Source organism: Schistocerca cancellata, chromosome 8 (assembly GCF_023864275.1).
Source record: "Schistocerca cancellata isolate TAMUIC-IGC-003103 chromosome 8, iqSchCanc2.1, whole genome shotgun sequence".
Taxonomy (NCBI): Eukaryota; Metazoa; Arthropoda; class Insecta; order Orthoptera; family Acrididae; genus Schistocerca; species Schistocerca cancellata.
In genome coordinates, this window is record NC_064633.1 from 435,239,893 (window position 1) to 435,267,238 (window position 27,346).

Consider the following 27,346-nt stretch of genomic DNA (forward strand, 5'->3'; position numbering starts at 1 on the left):
AGGAGGCGGCTGTCTTTTCTCATTCGCGATATCGAAAATTACTAAAAAATGAACAGAAATTTTTGTTTTGGAGGAAGATCGCACGGAGTAAACAGACGGAAGTTACATGAAAGAAACCTAAGGGACCAACTAATTGGATTTGTACGAACATATAAACGGAACTGAAAGAACTTGGAATAAATACTATAACGATGTCGTCACGACAGCCTCCTGTTCCGACAGAACACACGCTGGATCATAAGCTGCATAAATCTTTTAAACAGAAAAGATTATCACAAGTATAATTAATGAAAATAAGGTTGAGAGATTTTCTATGAAATTAAATAAACTTCAAGGCTTTAAGTATTATATTATGAAACGGAAACTTACATTAACATGGCCACCCATTGTGGCGGTGGAGCGAATTTTCGTGATACACATTCTCGCTTGTTTGTGGCTACATATATTTTTAATCACTTAAACTCTTAAATTTACAAAAAAAAAATGATTATATCAGTATGGAGCACAATACTTTTGCGTCCGACTCGGCAACACACTCACAGAAGAACAGCAAGAGAGCGTCGCGGCTCCCTGCAGAAGTAAATATTGTCAATTGTTATTTTTTTGAAACATAGGTGCATCGTTTTTTTTTTTTACTGATCGATAGCAGCGTATAACAGTTTATAGCTATCGTGATATTCTGCGCTTTTCAGGAGCGCGGCAAAGATATCTGGTTACAACATTCATTGATATATGTTAAAAGTTCGCACATACTGACGCGAATACAGAAAAAAAAACTTTTACAGTGATAAAGGCTGTAATGTCACAATATGTTGTTGTTGTTGTTGTGGTCTTCAGTCCTGAGCCTGGTTTGATGCAGCTCTCCATGCTACTCTACCTTGTGCAAGCTTCTTCATCTCCCACTACTTACTGCAACCTACATCCTTCTGAAACTGCTTAGTGTATTCATCTCTTGGTCTCCCTCTACGATTTTTACCATCCTCGCAGCCCTTCAATGCTAAATTTGTGATCCCTTGATGCCTCACAACATGTCCTACCAACCGGTCCCTTCTTCTTGTCAAGTTCTGCCACAAACTCCTCTTCTCCCCAATTCCATTTAATACCTCCTCATTAGTTATATGATCTACCCATCTAATCTTCAGCATTTCTCGGTAGCACCACATTTCGAAAACTTTTATTCCCTTCTTCTCAATCTTCTTATCGTCCATGTTTCACTTCCATACATGGCAACACTCCATACAAATACTACTTCCTGACACTTAAATCTATACTCGACGTCAACAAATTTCTCTTCTTCAGAAACGCTTTCCTTGCCATTGCCTGTCTACATTTTATATCCTCTCTACTTCGACCATCATCAGTTATTTTGCTCCCCAAATAGCAAAGCCCCTTTACAACATTAAGTGTCTCATAATGTAATTCCCTCAGCATCCCCCGACTTAATTCGACTACATTCCATTATCCTCGTTTTGCTTTTGTTGATGTTCATCTTATATCCTCCTTTCAAGACACTGTCCATTCCGTTCTCATTGCTCTTCCAAGTCTTTGCTGTCTCTGACAGAATTACAATGGCATCGGCGAACCTCAAAGATTTTATTTCTTTTCCATGGATTTTAATACCTACTCCCAATTTGTCTTTTGTTTCCTTTACTGCTTGCTCAGTATACAGATTGAATAATATCGGGGAGAGGCTACAACCCTGCCTCAGTCCCTTCTCAACCACTGCTTCCCTTTCATGCCCCTCGACTCTTATAACTGCCATCTGGTTTCTTTTCAAATTGTAAATAGCCTTTCGCTCCCTGTATTTTACCCCTGCCACCTTTAGAATTTGAAAGAGAGTATTCCAGTGGACATTGTCAAAAGCTTTTGCCTTTCCTTAATCTTTAGGATAAGTCGTAAGGTCAGTATTGCCTCACGTGTTCCAACAGTTCTACGGAATCCAAACTGATCTTCCCCGATGTTGGCTTCTACCTGTTTTTCCATTCGTCTGTAAAGAATTCGCGTTAGTATTTTGCAGTTGTGACTTACTAAACTGATAGTTCGGTAATTTTCACATCTGTCAACACCTTCTTTTTTTGGGATTGGAATTATTATACTCTTCTTGAAGTCTGTGGGTACTTTGCCTGTCTCATACATCTTGCTCACCAGATGGTAGAGTTCTATCAGGACTGGCTCTCCCAAGGCCGTCAGTAGTTCTAATGGAATGTTGTCTACTCCCGGGGCCTTGATTCAACTCAGGTCTTTCAGTGCTCTGTCAAACTCTTCACGCAGTGTCTCCCATTTCATCTTTATCTACATCCTTTTCCATTTCCATAATATTGTCCTCAAGTACATTGCCCTTGTATAGACTCTCTATATACTCCTTCCACCTCTCTGCTTTCCCTTCTTTGCTTAGAACTGGGTTACCATCTGAGCTCTTGATATTCATATAAGTGGCTCTCTTTTCTCCAAAGGTCTCTTTCAGTTTCCTGTAGGCAGTATCTATCTTACCCATAGTGAGATAAGCCTCTACATCTTTACATTTGTGCTCTGGTCATCCCTCCTTAGCCATTTTGCACTTCCTGTCGATCTCATTTTTGAGACGTTTGTATTCCTTTTTGCCTCCTTCATTTACCGCATTTTTGTATTTTCGTCTTTCATCAATGTAATTCATTATCTCTTCTCTTAGCCTAGGATTTCTACTGGCCCTCGTCTTTTTACCTACTTGATCGTCTGCTGCCTTCACTACTTCATCCCTCAGAACTACCTATTCTTCTCCTACTGTATTTCTTTCCCCCATTCCTGTCAATTGTTCCCTTATGCTCTCCCTGAAACTCTGTAGAACCTCTGTTTTAGTCAGTTTATCCTATTTCCATCACCTTAAATTCCCATCTTTTTGCAGTTTCTTTAGTTTTAATCTAGAGTTCATAACCAGGAGATTGTGGTCAGAGACCACATCTGGTCTTGGAAATGTCTTACAATTTAAAACCTGGTTCCTAAATCTCTGTCTTACCATTATATAATCTATCTGATACCTTCCAGTATCTTCAGGATTCTTCGATGTATACAACCTTCTTATATGATTCTTGAACCAAGTGTTAGCTATGATTAAGTTATGCTCTGTGCAAAATTCTTCCAGACGGCTTCCTCCTTCACTTCTTACCTCCAATCCATATTCTTCTGCTATATTTCCTTCTCTCCCTTTTCCTACTCTCGAATTCCAGTCACCCATGACCATTAAATTTTCGTCTCCCTTCGCTACGTGAATAAAGTCTTTTATCTCGTCATACATTTCATCGATTTGTTCATCATCTACAGAGCTAGTTGGTATATAAAGTTGTACTACAGTAGTAATCATGGGCTTCGTGTACATCTTGGCCACAATAAGGCGTTCACTATGCTGTTTGTAGTAGCTTACCAGCACTCCTATTTTTTATTCATTATTTAACCTACTCATGCATTACCCCTATTTGATTTTGTATTTATAAACCTGTATTCACCTGACCAAAAGTCTTGTTCCTCCTGCCACTGACCTTCAACAATTCCCACTATATCTATCTTTAACCTATCCATTCCTCTTTTTAAATTTTCTAACCTACCTGCCCGATTAAGGGATCTGACAACCCACGCTCCGATCCGTACAACGCCAGTTATCTTTTTCCTGATAACGACGTCCTCTTGAGTAGTCCCCGCCCGGAGCTCCAAATGGGTGACTATTTTACCTCCAAAATATTTTACCCAAGAAGAAGCCATCATCATTTAACCATATAGTAAAGCTTCATGCCCTCGGGAAAAATTATGGCTGTAGTTTCCCATTGCTTAAAGCCGTTCACATTACCAGCACAGCAAGGTCGTTTGGGTAAGTGGTACAAGGCCAGATCAGTCAATCATCCAGACTGTGGCCCCTGCAACTACTGAAAAGGTTGCTGCCCGTCTTCAGGAACCGCATGTTTGTCTGGCCTCTCAACAGATACCGCTCCGTTGTGGTTGCACCTACGGTACGGCCATCTGTATCGCTGAGGCCTGCAAGCCTCCCCACCAACGGCAGGGTCCATGATTTTTATAACATTTTCATTTTTTTTTAATTTTATTGTGTGCTGTATTTTTGGATTTATTTTGTTTCATTATAAAAAAAGATCCCACAACTGCGGTAGCCGAGCGTCCGAGTCGTCTCCTCGTCTGTTAGGAGGGGTTCCCCCTATTCCGTCAGTAGAGGATCAATATGATCGAGCATTCTTCTTCATTTTCAGCGTCTCATACCCGGAACGCCCCAGTGAACAGGAGGATCCGCAAATAATAAACCTAAATAATTTGCGAAACGGGTTCTGTACTTCGGGTGGCGGCTGAAAGCTGCATGTGTCGTTATCAGTAGGGACCAAAAGTCGAGTGTGCCTTTGGCAGTATCGCAAAATATGTAGTAAGGGGCCTTGGCTTTCAGCCAGTTAACGGCGTTCGTCCTGGTTGATGGAAAGTTGACGCCGTCGGGGCGCATTATTTTATCAGGGGAGATAGACTCCGGCAGATGCCGCAAGACTAATGCCAGCATGCGCTGAGTCAGTAGCCAGCACTCGCTGGTCGCGGCGCAAGTCAGACGGTGTGCATGCGAGTCAATGACTGAGCATGTCGGACACAAGGGGCGGTCCGTCAGATGAATGAAATGTAGCTTCTGACGAGAAGCGAATTTCCCATTCACAACTCCGTACCACAATGAACGCACCGTCGTAGGTAGAAAAGGCGTGTGTATCGCTCACACAACGTGTTCCAGGCAGCTTCAGGATGTCTGTGGGCGACCGTATTTATAGGCTGCTGCTGTTGATAGAGGCGATAAAAGTCTTTCATGCTGTGCATCCTTGTCGTCGGAAGTTCTGACCGTAAGTAGCAGAAGTCAGTCAAGGACTCTCTGATGTGGGCGAGTGCCGGTGAAATGTATCCTACAGAAACCGGGGGATGCAGAGAGTGTGGTGCCACTTCTGCTATCAGGATGCCCGTCAGAGTGGCGTGGGCAGAGGTCCACGTGCGACGCATAGTGTTGAGATAAAGCGATCGCGCACGGTTATATACTTGAATTAAACCGATACCGCCCGCCCGCTGCGGCAGTGTCAGGGTAGCGTATCGGACTTTATAAATAAGGCCGGTGCTTATGAAATGTCCATATGCTGCTTGAAATCTGTCGGTCATCGTAGCCATCAAGGGAAGGACATGCGTAAAATAGTTCAGTTTGGAGACAAGATAGGTACTGACATAACGTGTTCTGAGGAGCATATCCATGCGACGCTATTTGTTGTCCTGCAGGAGAGCACGTGTCTGGTGGAGGAGCCGGCGGTACGTAGTCGCCTCAGTATGGCGAACATTACTATAAAATTACACTCCTAAACACTTGAGTACGGGCACCTTGTCAAAGGGCACCGCCGTTGCCTGGCAAAGCCCCCCTCCGACATCCATGTATTTTGTCTTCTTCAGTTGATGACGCTCCTAGCGACCGCCCCGTACTGGCGTAGCCACTGTAGCGCCATATGCATTTCATCCTCTGATCTGGCCAGGAACACCACGTCATTTGCAAATGCACCACAACGAAAGGTCACGTCCCGCATGGAAATGCCTGTTAATCGCTGCCGTAGACCATGTAAAGCTGGTTCAAGCGCTGCCGCAAATAATATACCCGACAGGAGGGACCCTTGTCGCACTGACCGTCCAAAACAATGTGACGATACTGATAACCGTTGACCATCATGCGGGAGCACGCTCCGTGGACCAGTCGAAGGACCAACTGTGCAGACTCTGGAGAGAGGCCCATGTGTTGCAAAACTGCGCGTAAGATGCCGTGGTCGACGCGGTCAAATGTGTGGTCAAAATCTACGGCGACAAAGCGCCTCGTATTTTGCAGGCCGCCGTCAACGCAATTACGTCGTGGTGTGCTCCTAATGCCGTATGAATGTTGTTGACAGCACCTAAACATGTCTCATCGGTGTGGATGGCTTTTCAAATAACGGTGTGGAGACGCGCACGGAGGATAAGGGCGAAAATCTTGTAGTAGTTGTTGTGGAATGTGAGTGGGCGAAAGTCCTGCCACCCACAACCAACATTCGGTTTCGGTACTGGGATCGAGATACCGTCTGTGAATTCTGTGGGGACAGTGAAATCAGGACGGATCAGGTCTCGAAATATTTGGAGCCACTTGTCGCCCATAAGGTCGTAAAAAGTGCGGTCGAATTCCAGGGGTAAACCGTCCGGTCCAGGAGATTTGTTCGGTGCTCCACGTGCCAAGGCCGATGTCAGCTCGTCGTATGTAATGGGCAACAGCAGACTATCATCGAGTGCCACGTCCCTAGGGGGGAAGTCGTGCAACAGCTCGTCAAAAAAGCTCGTCAAAATCACGTAGGTTTCGCGGATCTTCCATGTACATGGTCCAATAGTGTCGGGCGAACTTGAGCGCTATGTCCGTTTGCGTCACTTCGTGGCCGTTCTCCTCCGTGTTTACCGCCGTAATGGGCTGACGTTTGCGGTGGCGGCATTCACGCACAATGTGATAGACTGATGCCGTCTCGTTGGGGATACAATCTTGCACTCGCGCATGGATGCGCACACCTTCTAGCTGCTCTGCTCTGATCCGAAGTAGACGAGCTTTGATGCGTTGTACGGACATCTAACGTTCGGGAGACGGCGGTTGCGTCGCCAGCTCACGTAACTCTGTATAGTAAAATTCCGATGTTGTCCCTCACCCGTTCTATTTGTCACGCCCGTCGGCCATCAGTGCCTTTCGGAGTGCAGGTTTGACACATCCCAGCCACCACGGCAACGTGGAAGCATACATGGGCAGGCGCATGATACACCGACGCCACGTGCCACTAACTGCTTGCCGAGACGCTTCCTCGCGAAGGAGGGAGACGTTCAGCGTCCACGGGCCTCTGCTGCGTCTTGTGAGTTGTAGGAGTAAGTGCAGATATACGCGTGATGATCCGTGAAGGCCGTCGGCCAGAGTTCTGCATAACGGGTTGCTGTGCGGAGTGCACGCGAGACGTATATCCGGCCCAGGCGACTGGCAGAGTGGCTGGTAAAGTGTGTATATCCACGATGGTTCCCATGATGTAAGAGCCATGCGTGGTGGAGCGCGAGATCACGTAAATGCTTGTAGAGCAGGGCATGGGACGTAATGCTGTATCTGGTCCCCTGGCCGCAGAACACTTTTAAAATCGCCGCCCTCTATGTAACGGTCCATATTTCCTCACAAAAGTCGGGCTACCTCCTCCGAATACGGAATTACCGGAGAGAGCGTAGACGTTAATGAGGCAGACTGCGCCAAGTGTGAGAGCAATGCCTCGTCCGTTCGGGAGGTACGTCATGTCCGTCGCGTCTCTGCCATCTTGGAGAAGGGATGGCAGTTCCTCCTGCGCCATCACCAGAGGGTCAGCTGTAGGTGGTGTAGCCATATAGGTCTAAACGGAGCTCGGGACAGACGTCCTGGAGAAGGGCAATGTCCAAGTCTGCGGCTCTGATCATGTCGTGTAACATGCGGGTCTTGACAGTGAAACGGACACCATTGACACTGACTGTTTCCACACGGTATGACTGCAACATATCAAACGGCGGAGGCAGTGTGCTGGTGCAAGCCCACAGTGATCTCGCACACCACACAGCCATCCAGCTGCATGCTGTGCATTACTGTGCCGTATGATCCCCTGACTGGCAGAGCCCTCTGGGCTCAATGTCAGCCATGGGCTCTGGTGGAGGTCGATGTATGCTGTGCATCATCGGCCTCCATATCGTCTGCCCAATCACCAAGAGAGGATTGTGATGTCAGTGGTGGCTGGTCGCTTTCACAGGAGCCCACATTTTGGGAGTCTACGCAATGCGCCTCGTTTTCTGGGATACCAGAGGCGGGAGAGTGTTTCTTGTCTTCAGGCGCTTTCTGGCGAATGATGCCACTGGAGTCCGTATCAACTGTGGACGAGTCAACGAAGTCGATGTCTTGCCCCGCTTCACATCCCTGTCCCGTTCTTCAATTGAAATCGCCCTCTTCTTTTGTCGCTTTGGTGAATTTTGCTTGCGGGTCCGAGATTCGACATCCACTGGAGTGCGGGGCTTACACGGTCTCGGTCACCAGGAAACCTTGTGTCCGGTGCCGACAGCGACGGCAGCTGGATGTCCACGACGCTGCGGTGGTAAGAGGCTGTAGGAACATCTGTACCGTTTGGCTGCGGCGTCGTCGACGGCGCTGACTCTCCAACGGAGCTCGCAGCGGCTTGAGGAGGTCGCAGGTTTTGATCATCCATCACATCATGTCGTGCTGCCTTCACATATGTTAGCAGGAGAGAGGTCATCGTTGATCCTTGGGGAAGCTGAATGCGGGGCACCTGAAAGAGGCGGCGCTGCAGACACTCAGTTGTAAGATGGCCTCCTTGCCGCTGCCCGAACAGGTCCTGGTTTGACCATCATATATAACAACTGCACGGCAGCCACCACGAAAAAAAAAGATGGAACGTGCTTTGTAAGTTCTATGTGTACTTTTCGTACCCGATTAAGGACAAGGTACGTTTCGAATGTGTTACATTTCTCCTCTGTGTGGCTCGGAACTGTGCTGTATGGCCGCAGCGCATGAACAACAAGGTTGGCAGGAACTTCGAACGGTAGTTCATAGATGCGCACGGTACGCACCCCAGACCAGCATGGTCAACTCCTACCACACTCACATTACCGTCTGCGTGACAGAAGCGAATGCCGTTTGCAGATGGTTGGAGTAGTCTGTCGCAGGCCGCTTCGTCAATCAGTTTGAGGTAAACTGTGCTGGATACAACAGACAAATGAATGCCTATCAGTTCTTGCGGTTATATGTGCATCAACTCTCGAAGAAACCGTTCATGGGCCTTCGGTCTCGTGTACGATGCGCTGAACGTTAGTTTGATTGTAGCTTGTCGATATGAGAACACCATGGCGGGTCGGTCCCGGTACTATGAGGCAGTACATGAACGCTGCCCGGCGCGTCGAGCCCGTCCGCACGGTACCACGGCTGAAAGCCGACTGCCCATCTGAGCTACTCAAGCACGACTCACGACCCGTCTTCACCACCTTCAATTCTGCCAGTACCTCGTCTCCTACTTTCCAAACTTCACAGAAGCTCGTCTGCGAACGTAGCAGAACTAGCACTCCTGCAAGAAAGGAGATTGCGTAGACATGGCTTAGCCACAACCTCGGGGATGTTACCGGAATGAGATTTTATTTTTGCAGCGGAGTGTACGCTGATATGAAAGGTTCTGGCACGTTTCTGTTGAGTTCACCCCATTCAAGACTACATACTGCTCTCTGTCTGTTAGAAAACTTTCTATCCAACCGCATATGTCATCGGACACACCGTAATCGCGCGCATTTTGGAGCAAGCGACATTGCGGAACTGAGTCGAACGCCTCGTGCTACACTGTGTCAGAATATCAACACAGTTGCCTGTTTACCTTTCTGCATGCAGGCCGCTCATTTCTGCTTCCACATTCGTTGCGTGCAGGCATTTACACCAATGAGGAGATGCTGCATATACTACTTTTATGTGGTGAATGTAAAAAAATGCCGTGAAAACATTATAGCGGTATAGGGCTATCTATCTGGATCGCCAATATCCGACGCGCCAGGAAATTGCACGAATTATTGAGATGCTAGTGCGGAGGGACTGCTTGAACGTCAAAAAGAGGACAGGAACGAAGACTGTAACTGACACAGAACACGGAGAGGCTGTCGTGGCTGCGAAGCTAATGAATCCGCCCAGTGGTACGGGAAATATTGCCAAGGAATGTGGAATCAGCCAAACGAGTGGCACTTGCATCTTGCATCGACATAGATTCCATCGCTTTCGTCTGTCACTCCGTCAGGAACTCGACGGCCGTGATTTCGAACACCGCACAGGATCTTGCCGGTTTGCTACTCAGCAACTCAGAGACGATCCTACTTTTTCTCAACGTGTGTTCTTTACCGAACAAGCGCGTTACCAACCACGCTAACGTATATTTGCACAAGATGCACTACTGCGCGGCCGAAAATCCACACTGCCTTGGTCAGGTGCCACAACAACGGCTGGGGTGCGTAAACGTATGGTGCAGTATCATAGGAAATTACACTGTGGAACCTTATTTCATCTTAAGCGTTCTAAATGGACATTCGTACGCTTACTTTCTGGCGAACATTCTGCCGGTTCTTCTAGAAGAGGTACCACTGGATGTTCGACAGTGTATGCGGCTGCAACACGACTGCTATCCATCTCGCTCGTCCCGTGTTGCAGAGCAAATAATGAATGTCAGCTTTCCTGGATGTTGAATACGTCGAAATTCAGTTGTCAAATGGCCTGCGAGTTCTGCCGATTTGACTCCTCTCGATTTTTTTCTATAGGGTCCGCCCCGATAGCTGAGTGGTCAGTGTGACGGATTGCCGTCCTACGTGCCCGCGTTCGATTCCGCGCAGGGTCGAGGAATTACTCCGCTCAGGGACTGGGTGTTGTGCTGTCTTCATCATCATTTCATCCCCATCCGGCATGCAGGTTGCCCAATGTGGCGTAGAATGTAATAAGACCTGCACCGAGGCGGCCGGACCTGCCCCGCAAGGGGCCTCCCGGCCAATGACGTCAAACACTCATTTCCATTTCCATTTCTACGGGGAGCAGTCACAAATGCAGGCTGTGACGAAGCTCCAACTACGCCGGACACTATGTGTTGTCGAATCGCCAGTGCTTGCTGTACGATCATCCACTGTATTCCAGTCCGGAGAAAAAAAATCGGAGGCCTTAGAACTTGAATGCACCTCGTATAAAAACGCGATACTGGTAAAATCTTATTTGCTGAAAATTTGTCTCGTCCTCCGAATTACATTTGTAACTACTCTCAAATAAATTAATTTGTTAGGCAGATGAGTTAGAACTAGTACACTGATTCGATACTCAAAAGACTGTCCTCATTATTACTTAACTTATTTTGACTAAAGGAGATGATAGATGAGAGTGGGATGTTAAGGAATTATTCCCAAACATCGATGGTAACAAATTTTAACTGTAGAAGCCTTTAACCGTCTTTACTACCGGAGATAAAACTCGATGTGCATTAAATCCGAAGTAACAGGACGTCGCTTTATATCACCGTTCCCATCAAATGAAGCATTTTAGAATGTATGCGGACCATGAAGGACGGATGCGCCAAGGATATTCAAAAAGAAACGACGCAGGAAAGTGATCTTAAATACTCCACGAATAGCTAATAAATGCGTCTCTTATGTCAGTCGGCTTGTGTGGCGATCAATAGAAAGCTACAATTGGCTGAGCTCTGCGATCTCTGACTGGCTTTGTTTTCTGTTTGCTTTTCCGTTGTAGATTAAGGTTCCGTAACACACAAAGTACCTAATTTTTATTTGTAGAAGTCGATGATCTTCATTGTTATTAGGCACTTTATCCACTCACTATTGGATAAGATCGCAATGTGGAACAGTCAGCACTGTTCATTTCAAAAGATACTAGTGGGAGCTTAATATTCTCTTTCTTTCACCGTACTGTTTTATATATTTTTTATAATAAATTATGCAAACTAAGGAAAGCGATAACATTAATGTGTGTGAAGAAATATAACCTATTTTTCTCGAACAGTCTCAAATAGCCTGCTTACTGTAACTTGTCAAATTTGACACATATTACTATCAGAAATGTCTCGTGACACTATCCGTTACAAATTTCGAAGTAGTTTGTGATTTAACTTGGCTACGTTATTCGATAGTCTGTCATAGACTCTACTCCATCACCTCACTTGCCGTTCAAATAGAGATGACGATAAGTACCTTCACATTACAATAAGAACATCTTTCGTCTGAGAAAGGCGTCATCTTTTAGCGAAGTCGGTTACAGCGGCTGGCTATCTAAACCATAAGCACACGAAAAGAAACTGAATGGGCCCTGAGAGCCGCTAAAGAAAGTTTATACTAGACTAGGTGTATCAAAAATTAAAGAAATTGGACTCGATTCCAGGATTTTAATTTTAGTTTTCTGAGATATTCGTAAATTACTTGTGCTGAACGCCTCGATTGACCCATGATAAGCCGATAACAGCTTGTGTGTAGTCTAATAACATTCCAGTAGTCACAGACAATATTTCACCCTGTGATGTCCACCATCGTTATCTGTTAACAGAGCTACCAAACGAGGCACTTAATATGAAAGAAACTTGCGCCAGTTTGCAGGAGCGGTAAAATAAAATATACATACGGCATTACTGGTCGGGAGCTTTCACCTGAGATGTTTATCCGTCTGGTGGAGGTCTCTTTATTTGATGCACTTGGATGACTTGCACGTCGACGATACTGAGGACACAGACCCATTACGATTGGATAAATCCCCGAGCCGATCGGGAATCGAACCCGTGACCCACTGGTCGAGAGTCAGCAACACGACTTCTAGTTCCAGACAGGGGTGGTAAAGATTAACAGGCTACCGGAATGCTCATAAAGATTAGCCATACAGTCTCCAACCATCTAAATTATCGGAAACGGCCCTACTTGAATGAGACTGAAAAAGATTAGGGGGGTAGGAGGTCAAAGGTCACGATTCGAAAGAAAATCAAATGCAGATTTAACGAGCAAAGAACGAATGTGTTCAGAGATTATCGGTGCACATTTTACAGTCAAGAGCAGTACCACTAACGTTAAGAAATATTAAACGTCACATGAAAATGAAACTTAGATAAAAGATGATCGAATCTTCACAGCTCAACGCAAGGTTACCTGAGCTATAGAAAGGATGTTGATGTGTTCGATCCAACTGATAGAATTCGCTTAAGCCAGAGACAGAGAAAGAGAGAGAGGGAGAGGGTGAGAGATAGAGAGAGAGAGTGAGAGAGAGAGAGAGAGAGAGAGAGAGATTCAGATGACGAAGGGAAAGTCATGATGGACCCTCCCAAGTATGGCGGCATAAGTTTCTGGTTGTAGCGCTAGATAATGCACTGGCGGTGCAAGCGAAGTCGCATGCGTGCACGAACGATATTGCCGAGTTCTGTCCAAGACAAGCTATTATTGAATGCAATGCGCAACGTGTCCGAGGTAGAGACGGAACTGCGTCCGTTGGTTTGCGTAAAAGATGAGACTGAATAGGTCTAGTGTGGCGGCGGTCGGGACTCTTTATGACTACAGTGCCGACTCCCTCTGCTGAACTTGCGACCCCAAAAAATAGGACCGTTCCCAACTTAGGTGAAGTAGTAAGGCCAAAGCACTTCCCTTGCGTCATAGGGAACTAACCCCATCTTTGCCGACAGAAGTTTCACAACCAGGCCGTCTCAGCCGTCTGAAAAGAGGAAGAAGAAGGGACCGTATAAAAGTTGGAGAGGTTTCAATGGTTACCGCGATTCTGAGTGAATTAACAACTTCTCTCAAAATGACCGCAGCCGAAATCCCTTTCCATATTTTGTTTCCTATGTGCTTCAGAAATAATTAGAAGAACGTCTCTTTTCTCTTGCCATATTCTTGAAGAGTTTTAACCGCAACTGAAAACTAAAAGAACTCGAAATAGAATTGATATCAAGGAAATTAGTACACTGGAGGATTCTCCATTACGAAAGGCCCTGTAGAGAGGGTTATTAATTATATATATCTTTTACTTTCTTCCCTAGTTTGGATTCCCAGCGTGGAAGACAATGGGACCATCGCGACACATGGCTCTATCTCTTCGGAACACAGTACGGGCAGTCTGATGAGATCTCCATAATATACCGCGCGCCACATGGTTGGGGCATTGACTGTCACAGACATAAGCAATTTGATCTGGTAAGAAATTTCGGTGAATTCTTTGTCAGGATATCAAACATCCCGATGTGGACATGATTCAAAAATGGTTCAAATGGCTATGAGTACTATGGGACTTAACATCTGAGGTCATCAGTCCTCTAGAACTTAGAACTACTTAAACCTAACTTACCTAAGGACATCACACACATCCATGCCCGAAGCAGGATTCGATGTGGACATAATTACGTACTGACTAAGTAGATTTCTGGGTAATGACAATATTGATTTATGTCGGTATTAACTAGTCAGTTCCTCGTACCTGCATTGGAGTGCAGCATGTTGCTGTGCTACATACAAAAAGCTTTATGTGTCCCAGCTGCGGTAATTCTGGCTAAACACATTTTGATTCTATTTACTTCCTACAAGGTATCAATCACAAGTCAAGGACAGTTTATATTATGATGTCTTCTGTGCTTTTATTGGTCTTTCATTTAACCAGGCGACAATTAGTGGTGTTGCTTTTACTCTACAGGCTTCGGTTGAAATCCACATCCATCCAAACGGCATATATGTAAAAAAAAAAAAAAAAAACAAAGAAAAGTGCCCAAGGATAGATGAAAATAGTCATACCCAGTGTTGCTGCATAAGAAATCTCGTAGCACAGGAGCGCATGCGTAGTCAAACTGCTTTGCGTAACAAGTGAAAAGATAAAGACTGATGAGCAAACCTAGTGTCACTGCCGAATAACACAACTTAATGCAAATTGAACCATACATAGAAAGAACTGCTACAGTATAGTTCTGAATGTAACTGAGAGAAGTAGGCAATGATATGAACAGAAATCACACTTTTCTTCCAAGACAATAACTGCAATGAAGTCTCTGTGATGTTTGATGGTACTCCGAACATTACAAAACGTGGGACAGGCGTCTTAATAAGATATTTGAAACCCACAGACGGTTTTTAATGCTCGTAAACGTGCTCCCATGCTGAAACTCAGGTCGGTAAGATGTTGTTGTGGTGGGGAGTTCCATTTCTACACCACCACAGTTCACAACCGCTGCATAGTCGTTGGTGGATGTGGACGTGCTGCGATACGTCCCCCCAAAGTACCCCGCATGTGATCAACGGGATTTAAGTGTAGGGGCAGGCCAGTTCATTAGACGAAAGTCCTCTAGTTTCAAGAGATCCTCCACAGTCGCTGTTCGATGCGGCCGTGCATTGTCATACCCCCATGTTCAAAGATTTGAAGATCGGTACGGCTATGCACCATTACGTCTTCCCACACTGTAACATCTGCACCACCAGAACGATCAAGTTCGGCAGTGATCGTGGATGCACTAAGTGTTCCCACCTCTCACCATGTAAGGGTATGAGGGTACATTCACTTCCGATACTCAGACTACTGCACATAACCCCACTTCTCGTTAGTCCAGTTCTACGCTCTTGGCACCGTCACAAACGTTACCTCCGAAGTTGGGTTGTCAACGGAACACAACCTACTGGTCGTCGGGCAAAGCCACCCCCGCATGCAGACAGGGTGCCACTGTGGGGTGTGAAACTGCGTGCTTTCAGTACTGTCAAATATGGTTGCAATTGCACCCGTTGTTCGACATGGGTCCCTCGTCACCTGTTACACAATGTAGCGGTCATCTAAAGTTGTATTTGACAATATTCGACCACATCTCGTACTTCAGGCAACAGTGCCTACGCTTCGAAACTCTCCCCATGCAAGTGAAACAGTACTGTGAGCAATATCAAATTCATGGGCTACACCCGTCATACTTTTTCCCTCTTCCTGTTTCCCAATCATTCTTTCCATGTGTAGTCATCCAAATGATATATGCTGGCCATTCTGTAATGAACAACACCACAGAGCATAGTAAACGCTCGTTGACTGACACAAACTCTCTTTTCCGGTTTCTTCCACTGCCACGTAGTACAGATGACGCTATGGTCACGGATATTTCACTTGTGGCGTCCAGTACTTTCTGTGCAAGACTGACAGAGCTCTTACAACACGCTTCCGCACATTTATTCGTTTACATCTAGTTGTTAATAAGTTATATTAGTACATATCGTCCGTGCGTTTTGGAGAGTAGTTTATAGGAATATAGTTCCAAATAGTCCACACCGGTCACAACTGTCACGCCAACAAAACAGATCCAAGATCTCACGACATAGCAGATATCTGGCATTTACAAATGATTCATTGACCGTGGCTTCAGGAGCTCTCTCTCACATCGACACTGCACCTGTCTTACTCAGTTCATAGCTTTTTATTGCAAGTATTTACGCTATAGAAGGGAAAGATATTTACAAACTCTTGTATGCTAAGCACTGTACTGTATTGATCTGACAAAACTACAAAACTGGAGAAGGAAAACAAGTTGTTCTTCATTATCACGTTAAAAATAAGTCGTTCAGATAGAATTCAGTATTACAAATAACTTTAATCCCCTGGAGAACTCCAATTTTTCCTTTTTCTCTTTTTAATAACCTAAACGAGAACCTAATTAACAAAATATACCTAAGGTAAACAGTTTTGGCACCCGTGGTGTACGGGTAGCGTGTTTGATTTATAATTAAAACGTTCTCGGACCTCGGTTCGAAACATACAATCGCTTAAATTTTGATTAATAATTAGCGTTGGCTGGTGAAGACTGCCGGCGTAAGAAGTCATCCTCATTACGCCAACAGCTTTGTTAAAGAGGGCGGAGTAGCAGACAGAGGGTCAGGGCAGTCTCTTGCCGTTGGGGTAGAAAACTGCCCCTAAAATGGCGGAAGAATCAGCAATGATCAACGACATGAGGATGCAGAAGACAATGGAAACCACAGCATTAAAGATATATAACGTGTATCCACTGAACTTGTGGCCTGTAATTGAAAAGTGTTATGATGATCTCTTCATTGGCAAAGATTCCAGAATAGTCTGCCACTCGGATCTCCAGGACGGGACTGTCAAGGCTGAGGAGATCATGATAAAAAGATTGAATAATCAATGAATGGATAACGTTCTACGAGTCGGGGCGTGGAATGTTAGAAGCTTGAATATGTTAGGGAAGCTACAAAGTCTAAAAAGGAACTGCAAAAGTTCAATCTAGATACAGAAGGGGTCAGTGAAGTGAAATGGAACTAAGACAAGAATTTCTGGTCATATGTTATACTGTAATATTTACAGCAGCAGGAAATGGTATAACGGGAGTAGGATTTGGTATGAATAGGAAGGTAGGGCGGAGAGTGTGTTACTGTGAACACTTCAGTGATACTGTTATTGTTACAAGAATCGACAGCAAATTAACACCAACAACAATAGTTGAGGTATACATGCCGGTGTTGGAAGTTAAAGATTAAGAGATAGCTAGAGTACATGAGGATATTGAAAGGATAATACAATACGCAATGGGAGAGGAAAATCTAAGAGTCGTGGGGAGCTGGAATGCAGTTGTAGGGGAAGGAGTAGAAGGAACTGTTACGGGAAAACATGGGCTTCGGACAGGGAATGAGAGAGGAGAAAGACTGAGTTCCGTAACAAATTTTAGCTAGTAATAGCGAATACTCTGCTCAAGAATCACAAGATGAGGAGGTATACTTGGAAAAGGCCGGGTGATAGGGCAAGATTTCAGTTGGGTTACATCATGGTCAGATAGATATTTCGAAATCAGATTCTGGATTGTAAGGTGCAGGCAGGAGCAGAGACCCAGATAAAAATATAGTAGTGATGAAGAATAGGCTGAAGCTTAAGAGACTAATCCGGAAGGATGAAAATGCAAAGAAATGGGATGTTGAAGTACTAAGGAGTGACGAGAAGCACTTGAAGTTCTCTAACGCTGTAGATGCAGCAATAAAGAATACTCCACTAGACAGTACAGTTGAAGACGAATGGACATTTCTAAAAGGGGCAATCACAGAAGTTGAATATAAAAACGTAGGTACAAAGAAGGTAACTGCAAAGAAACCATGGGTAACAGAAGAAATACTTCAGCTGATCGAGGAAAGAAGGAAGTACAAAAATGTAAAGGGAAATTCAGGAATACAGAAATACAAGTTCGCTGAGGAATGAAATAAATAGAAAGCGTCGGCATGAAAATTGTGAAGCAATCGAAAATGAGATGATAGTCGGAAGGACTGACTCAGCATTCAGGAAAGTCAAACTAACCTTTGGTTAAATTAAAAGCAAGTGCGGTAACATTAAGACTGCAACCGGATTTCCATTGTTAAATGCAGATGAGAGAGCTGATAGGTGGAAAGAGTAGATCTCCATAAGGTTGAACATTTGTCTGATGTGATAGAAGAAGAAACTGGCGTCGATTCAGAAGAGATAGGGGAACCAGTATTAGAATCAGAATTTAGGAGAGCTTTTGGAGACTGAATGTGAAATATGGCAGGAGAGATAGATAACATTCCATCAGAATTTCTAAAATCATTGTGGGAGTGGCAGCAAAACGACTATTCATGTTCGTGTGTAGAATATATGAGTCTGGCGACGTACCATCCGACCTCCAGAAAAATATCATCTCCACTTTTAAGGAGACTACAAGAGCTGACAGTGCGAGAATTATCGCATAATCAGCTTAACAGTTCATGCATCCAAGCTGCTGACAAGAATAATATACAGAAGAATGGCAAATGGGCTTCAGGAAAGGCAAAGGCACCAGGGAGGCAATTCTGACGTTGTGGCTGATAATGAAACCTAGACTAAAGATAATAAAGAGAGATTCATAGGATTTGGCGACGTAGAAAACGCGTCCGACAATGTAAAATGTTCAAGATGTTCAAAATTCTGTGAAAAATAGGGGTAAGCTATAGGGAGAGACGAGTAATATCCAAGAATGTGCAAGAACCAAAAGGGAATAATAAGAGTGGAGGGTCAAGAACAAAAAGCTTGCATTAAAAAGGGTGTAAGACAGAGATGTAGTCTTTCGCTCCTACTGATCAATCTGTACATCGAGGAAGCAATTATGGAAACAAAAGAAGGTTTCAGGAGTGGAATTAAAATTCTAGGTGAAAGGGTATTAGTGATACGATTTGCTTATGACTGTGCTATCCCGAGTGAAAGTGAACGAGAATGACATGATCTGCTGAATGGAATGGACAGTCTAATGAGTACATAATAAGGATTGTGAGTAATCGTAGAGAAACGAAAGTAATGAGAAGTAGCAGAAATGAGAACAGCGAGAATGCTAACATCAGATTGATGGTCACGCATTAGATAAAGTTAAGGAATTCTGGTACCTAGGCAGCAAAATAAACAGTGACGGACGGAGCAAGGAGGACACCAAAAACCGACTAGCGATGGCAAGAAGGGCACTCCTGGCCAAGAGAAATATGCTAGTATGATACATAGGCCTTAATTTGAGGAAGAAATTTCTGAGAGTGTACGTTTGGAGCACAGCATTGAATGGTAGTGAAACATGGGCTATGTGAAACCCAGAACAGAAGAGAATCGAAGCATTTGAGATGTGGTGCTACAGGCGAATGTTGAAAAGTGGGTGGACTAATAAGACAAGGAATATGAAGGTTCTGCGCAGTATCGGAAAGGAGAGGAATATGTGGAAAATACTGCCACGGAGAGGAGACAGGATGAAAGGACATCTGTTAAAACATCAATGTCTGACTTCCACGGTAATAGAGGGAGCTTTAGGGGATAAAAACTGCAGACGAAGACAGAGATTGGCATACATCCAACAAATAACTGAGGACGTAGGTTGCAAGTGCACTCTGGGATGATGAGGGTGGCACAGGAGAGGAATTGGTGGCGTGCCACTACACCAACCAGACCACAGGTGATCTAAAAAAAGGCGTACGGCATCAAAAGACCGTTACGAGTGCCTTTGCTAACAGCACAACATCGCTTGCATCGCTTGAACAGTGGCATGGCCAGATGAGTCTCAATTCCAGTTGGATAGAGCTGAGCCGGCCGCTGTTGCCGACCGATTCTAGGCGCTTCAGTCCGGAACGCGCTGCTGCTACGGTCGCAGGTTCCAATCCTGCCTCGGGCATGGATGTGTGTGATATCCTTAGGTTAGTTAGGTGTAAGTAGTTCTAAGTATAGGGGATTGATGACCTCACATGTTAAGTCCCATAGTGCTTAGAGCCATTTCAACGATTTTTGATAGAGCTGATGGTAGGTTTCGATTGTGGCTTTCACCTCGCATGGACCCAAGGTGTCAACAAAGCACCAAAAAGTCGGCTCTGTTTACGTGGAGTAGGCTCTGTATTCTAGTCCAGCTGAATAAATAACTAGAAGGTGTAGATGAATGTAGGAAGTAAAAAATTTTTGATTTTCATTTTGCGACTGATCGAAGCGTGGAAAGAAATAGCGCTCTTAGTAGTGGCAAGATGTGAAAAAACATGGAGAAATGCCACGTAAAACAGAAAATAAGTAATTTAAGAAGCAAGTAGAAATGTTTTATTAATGTAAGATCGAAAGTATTACTGAAACAGCTGGTTCAGCATTACTCTTTGCTTTTACCTGTATCACATTTTGTCCGTAAAAATTTTCTGCACTTCTTTGTTGCTCCTTATTGTTGTTCTAGTCTCTGTAATACTGTGGCAAACGCTGTCTCTCATTCTGATTAAGCATGTAGCTTCTATACCAGTATATTCTGAGATAACATGGGTTAACTGCCACATTTGATACACAGATTGATTCAGAGTTGATCAGAACTAACTTCTAGTTTTTGTGCGATGGCAGCAGTAACGATTGGATTGAGATTCAAAGGCCGGAACCTTTCACCCCAAGGAGGTGTACTCATTCGCAGACTCCCGGCGACATTAAGAGTGGATTTTGTAGTTGGACAATAATAGTGACATAATTATGTACAAACCTGTTGTGGGCTACGTTTTCTATAAAAGAAAATCTTAGTGAGCGGCAACCAATAGGGCCCTGCAGCGATTGCCTGTATTTAACTGCCAGTTACCATTTAAACTTGATTGTGGCTTTTTCTTTCTTTTAAAGGCGTCTGATCTGAGGCTCTTCCCGGTTCGTATGATAAAGAGTCTTAAAATTAATCAGGAAAATATACTTCAACTTTAAACTGCTCGAAGTGCTACGGTTTTAGTATGAGACAATGCAAAACGGAGATAAGCTTAACTTCACAGTTTGAAAACCTGAGTGCCGTTTTTTTTGGAATATTGAAGCCTTACCATTATCCCAGATGTCACTATCCATCCTACCTGTTCTTTCCACTCACTTGACTCACAACACTAAACTTCTAAGTACTTGTGATTCCTACAGTAAGTATTTATCTCAACCTAACAGCCTCTGTTTCATGGTTTCAGTTAGATGCCAGCTGCCATTGCAGCAGCACCAGACGAGACTTCACAAGGTCCTAACTAGAAGTGACTCATTTTTAATTACCCGTGCTATTTGTAGTTAAAATTAGAGTTATTTAGTGTTTATTGATTTATTAAGGATAATCGCTCGTTTTAATACCAATGGTGTGTATAGTTCCGTCGTCCTTTATCGCCACAGTCGTTTCTTCTGTTTGTACAAGATAGTTAGGTACTAACAATCACTGTAGCTGGATCAGAGAAGAATACAGCGTTCGATTGACTATTACTTTACGAGAATCTAATTAGAAGCGACTTACTTTGATTTCCTTCTGTTCCTTAGCGATAAAGTCTTAAATTTCTTTCATGTAAGAATATTTACTAAGCATACTCCCACACTGAGTGGTGTGGGGTTCCGTCGTCTTGATTATGGACAGGGACTGTAATTGCTGTGTTTGGAAGCATAATGAGTTGATGACGCTGCACGCACATGATCAGGCGGCGTTAACGTCGGTCACGCTGCTAGAGGTTGTTGACAATGGCCATCATTGTGTGGGGAGGGAGATGGTAAGGACAAGGGGTTCCAAGGGAAGCTCTATGTGGATCCGTGTGCACTTGAGGGGAATCACACCACACGTTGAACGGCTCTCTCCGGATGCCATGAAAAACCAGGGTGCAGCTAGCTGCACATGGTGGCTCGCTTTGGAACGGAAGAGTTTCCCTTTGGTTCTTAGTGGCAGTCTGAAGTGGTAAAGATGGCCCGTATTGCTTGCGAAATTTAAGCAGCATCTTCGAAAGGACCGACTCGACCTTTGGTATAGAGCTGAATGAAGTGTCTGAATCAGAGGCAAAGGCGGTTCTGCAACCGTGTAGGCTACATATTTTTTGACATAGTGTGTGGGGCAGCGGATCCTGCTTAATAGACCAAAGGCCCATTACAAAAAGGAGGCGGCTACAAGGATAGCGGGTGCTGTGTGGAGTTGACTGGATGGGTTTTAGGTTAGAGGGTCTTGTGAAAATACAGAAAGAGCATCAATCTCAATGGTGCAGGAAGAACACAGAACGAGGGCAAACCTAGGAACAATCGTTGTTTTAATCATGAATTGCTGTAGCTGTTTTGCGGAAGAAACCACAGCTCGAAGCGGTGTTTGAGATCACTGGACCTCAAATTGTCAAATGTACTGAAATTTAGCTAGTACCAATGACAGGTGGAGCCGAAAGTTTAACAAAAGACCTAATGGTGTTCCGAAAACGTAGATTAAATACATTTGGTCATGGGGAGTTAGTTTCTGTCAGTAGCAGTTTATCCTTTAATGAAATTGAAGTAGGTAGTTCCTTCGAGGTAGTTTAGGTAGAAGTACTCAACCGGAATAATTAATGATGTTCCTTTTACTGCCCTCCCACCCCCTCTTCGACCCAGATGATAATTTTGCTGAACAGTTAAAATAATGGAAATTAGCGTATGGCGTTAGTGGCCGGGTGTTCCCAAGCTGGAAGTTCGGCCAAGTGCAGGTCTTATTGAGTGCGACGCCACATTGGGCTACCTGCGCGTCGACAACGGGGATGTAATGATGACGAGGACAGCACAACACCCAGCCCCAGAGGGGAGAAAATCTCCCTCGCCAGCAGGGAATCATGAGTGGCCATCATGCGTGGCAGTTCAAGGCACTGACCATTCAGCTAATTGGGCGGACAATAGTTCAAAGAAACCTCGAGTCTCATACAATTACAGTTTGTGGTGACTATCTACCCTCGACATGTTGGCGACTATACTGTACATGTTTAACTTGGGAAAGTCCATCCTTCTTGCTGACATAGGAAGGAGCATGACAATACAAGTAATAAAACTGGTCCACCACAATCGTATTTTCAAAGTATTTATTATTCAGAAGACTATTTTCAGCGAAAAAATTGCGGCATCTTCAGTCCCTAATATTAACCAGATAAGTGCTTCCGGTCATTGGGACTTTTATCATAGGACCCATACAATAACTAGGTGCAGTGGATCGCTGTTCATCATGAGTGTATATTGCGAAAGTGTAGTTACCACTTTAGTGGCTGTGGTGTTCCAGTAATATTGCTTACACACGTTTAAAGTCTGTGTAGTCGTAAAACATCGCCCAAAATCGTATTTAATGTTTTTCCCGGGAATTATTTTCAGCAATTAGTTCAGTATCCCTCTCGAAGTATAAATGAGTGCAAAAACATGCTTGATATCTTAGCAAACATAATCCTGAGCAAGCAGCGATATCATGATGAATAAATGGATTAGTTACTACAACGTCGTAGCAAGTAATGAAACTGGGTGGCGTGACATTCAAATCCATCATAAATAAACAATAAATATATGTATTTAAAAATATCAGATATAAATTCGCTTGTCGCTTTCATCAGACACACCTTCTCCTCATCAACACTATGTAGGGAGAAACAGATATGATTTAAATCCAAAGAAATAGTATTGATGGACATTGAGAGATCTGTTCAAAACAGATTAAGAGGAGATGCTCTGCATTAGAGGTCAGAAAAGGAGCATGTCAATTTTAAAAGAATGCAAAACCTCCAAGATTATCAATGTTTTAAGGAAGCTCAAAATTTAAGGCAGACTTCAGTGCGAGATGCTTTTAAGCACTTCCATAATGAAACAATGTCTCCAATATGGCAGAAAATCGAAAGAGACTTCGGTCTCATGTAAAGTACAGCAGCTGAAAAACACAATCCCGACTCTCATTGCCCAATAGCAATGGTAATTTAAGGGATGACAGTGCCACCAGAGAGCACGAAGTAGATATTCCACAATTCGTATCAAAATCAGCTGCTAACATGAGTAACTTATAGGTCGATACCCCACTTGTAGTGAATCAACTTCAATCATTTAACAAACACAAGTCTTCCGGTCCTGTTTCTATACCAAATAGGTTTCTTTCAGAATATGATGTAATAGCTCCATACACAACAGCTCGCCCCGTCCCTAAAGACTCGAAAGTAGTACTGGTCACACCAATACTCAAGAAAGTAGAAAAAGGTAATTGAATTACAGCCCCAAATCATTGACGCCAGTTTGCAGTTGAGTTCTATACGTATTCTGAGTTAGAACATTATGAATAAAGTCGAAGAAAACGATCTATTGACACATTGTCAGCACGCGTTCAGAAAATACCTTTTATTGCATCAAATAAATATATGTTGTCAAAATAATTTGCAACTGGTTTCGAAACAACGACAACTAGCTCTTAATTCATTCCAATTTATAAGTATTAACAACAAGGGACCTAAAACTGATTCCACATTTCTAGATTTCCAGAACTCTTTCCATGCCGTTCCTAATAAAGGACTTTCAAACAAAATACGTGCTTGCTAAGTATCGTCTCAATTGTGCAACTAGAATCGTGATTTCCGTTCAATAAGGTCAAAGTTCTTTGCGACATGTCATCGATTAAAAAAGAAGTGATATCTTTCGTTCCCCAGTAAAGTGACGTAGGCCCTCTCCTGTTCCTAGTAAATATAAACCATTTAGAAGGCCATCTTAACAGACCTATTACGTTATTCTGAGAAGAAGCAATCATTTGGCAGTCGTTTATCGTCTAGTTAAGTCTCCAGAAGATGGAAACAAAGTGCAAAACGATTTCTACTAGATATTTCTTTGGTGCAAAATGTGGTAATTGGGCAGAAGCTATTCAAAGTGCGTCATCTTTAATACGGATCTTGTAAAATTTCAGTTAGACGATTAATCACGCAAGTCTAAAGGCTATCGATTCAGCTAAATACCTTACGATTACTATTACGTAAAACTTAAAATGGAACCATTTCATGGTAAATGTTCTATGGAACGCGAGTCACAAAAACAGAGTTTTATTGGCAGAATGCTTCTAAAATACAATATATCTACTAAAGAGTCTGCCTACACAACGCTCGTCTGTCCTCTTCTGGAATACTTCTGGACGGAATAGGGCCCACTTCAGATAGGACTGCTTGAGGACATCAAAAAATTTCGAAGAAAGGCATCTCGTTTTGTACTAGCGCGAAACAGGGTATAGGGTGTCACGGATAAGATACGCAAGTTCGGGTGTCAGTCTTCAAACCATAGGCGTTATACATTGCGCCGAAATCTTTTTATAAAATTACAGTCACCACCAACGATCTCCTCAAAAGTAAAAATATTTTGTTGACGCCGGAAACAAATGGAGAAATGATGATTTTACTTGATTAAGAGAAATCAGAGCTCTCTCGAAAACAGTTAAGTGTCGATGGACCTCAGTCAGGCACTTAAGTATAAACTGCAGAGTGGTCAAGTACATACAGGTGTATAAGTAGATTTCACTGTTCTTATTTGCAGGAAAACAACTTTACTGTGTAACGGGCATGAGATTCATTTGAAACTACTGTACAAAAATGTCCAACAGTATTTTTATGACACATCCGAAACGAACCTACCTTTCGACGTAGTCCCAGGGATGTTAAGTATTCACCTTTGTATTAACAAAGTATAAGAGGACTCCTTTTCTGTCTTATAGCTCCACTTTCCGCCACGATCTGTGTACATGCTGACCCTGATTCTGGGGTGCAATTATGCACTGTTTTTTTCTCTGTAAACAGACGTGTGCTGACTGGTTTCATGTTGTGCACAGTATTTCCCTATTCTGTGATATCATCACCTCCATATTAATAGTACACCCAAAATCCCGTGTATTATGTTACATACATTCTTGTCTTTTTATTACTATGTCCTCTACTGCTCGAAGCTCAAGAACCAGTTAGGCTACCTGTACAGTTTTTTCTAAAATTCCCCTAACAAACTTCTATGACAATATTTTGAACTGGAAACCAATTCCGACAACGCACCGTTTTCGTTCTACTACATTTTGAAAATATGGTAATGTGACCACTTTTACAAGTATATTATTAGGTGTGATGCAGTAAATCACTTTTTTTACATTCCCGTTACTAATAGCCAAAGAAACACGAATAAGTTTTAATCAGTTTTCATAAACACTATTGTTTAAAGTTAAATTTACAGTTTCATGTCGTTGCATTCAGCATATGTGTATTCACCTAAGTTGCTCTGACATTTTCAGAACGTAAAGGTGGATCGAACCACTCACTCCCCTCTACATATCCTAGAAGTCTGTAAGCCGAATTTTAGAGCACCCGTATATCTGCATCCTACAGCATCTGTACTATTGGCAAAGACGTTTCCCATGCTGTTCCCTATGTCTTAATTTCGGATGTAATTTCCCATTTAAATTTTAAAATTTCCTTTAGAGCCCACATTTCACTTCTCTGGATTTCCGATGTCGTATAATTAACTTCCACACAACACTGTGATTCACATACGCACTCTCTGGTACTACACTTTTCAGTCTAATATTAATATTCCATACCAGTATATCTTTTTTATTGAAGGAACCTTTTTCACCATTATCGACCTACTTACTATTTGTTAGAAATGAGAAAAATGTGTTATATAATCCAGCTCTTAAGACTTCTCAGTACTGCAATGCAGTAATACTGAAGTTGGGCGTACGTTATGAAGCTCGTTTGTAAAAATCACTGCTTGACGGCACTGTTTCGGTACCTATATTTCATCTTGCAACACAGCACCGATAAGGAAACAAATATGAACTAGGTGATTTTCCAAGAGTAAATGTTGGTGATGATGACGGTACATGTTGATTTTCTTTAATGCTATGCTATAGTATTTATCGTAGCCTAATCTGCTTACAGTAGCATCACACTAACATATGAACATTACACACGTGTTCGTGGTGCTCAGATATATGTCGACTAACTCTAGTACCAGACAGGGTACTCCGTACTACAGCCGCTTCAGTATATTCCAAAATTACTTCATCAGGATATGCAGGGTGTTACAAAAAGGTACAGCCAAACTTTCAGGAAACATTCCCCACACACAAAGAAAGAAAAAATCTTATGTGGACATGTTAGAGCTCATTTTATTACTTCTCTTCAAATCACATTAATCGTGGAATGGAAACACACAGCAACAGAACGTACCACCGTGACTTCAAACACTTTGTTACAGGAAATGTTCAAAATGTCCTCTGTTAGCGAGGATACATGCATCCACCCTCCGTCGCATGGAATCCCTGATGCGCTGATGCAGCCCAGGAGAATGGCGTATTGTATCACAGCCGTCCACAATACGAGCACGAAGTCTCTACATTTGGTACCGGGATTGCGTGGACAAGAGCTTTCAAATTCCCCCATAAATGAAAGTCAAGAGGGTTGAGGTCAGGAGAGCGTGGAGGCCACGGAATTGGTCCGCCACTACCAATCCATCGGTCACCGAATCTGCTGTTGAGAAGCGTACGAACACTTCGATTGAAATGTGCAGGAGCTC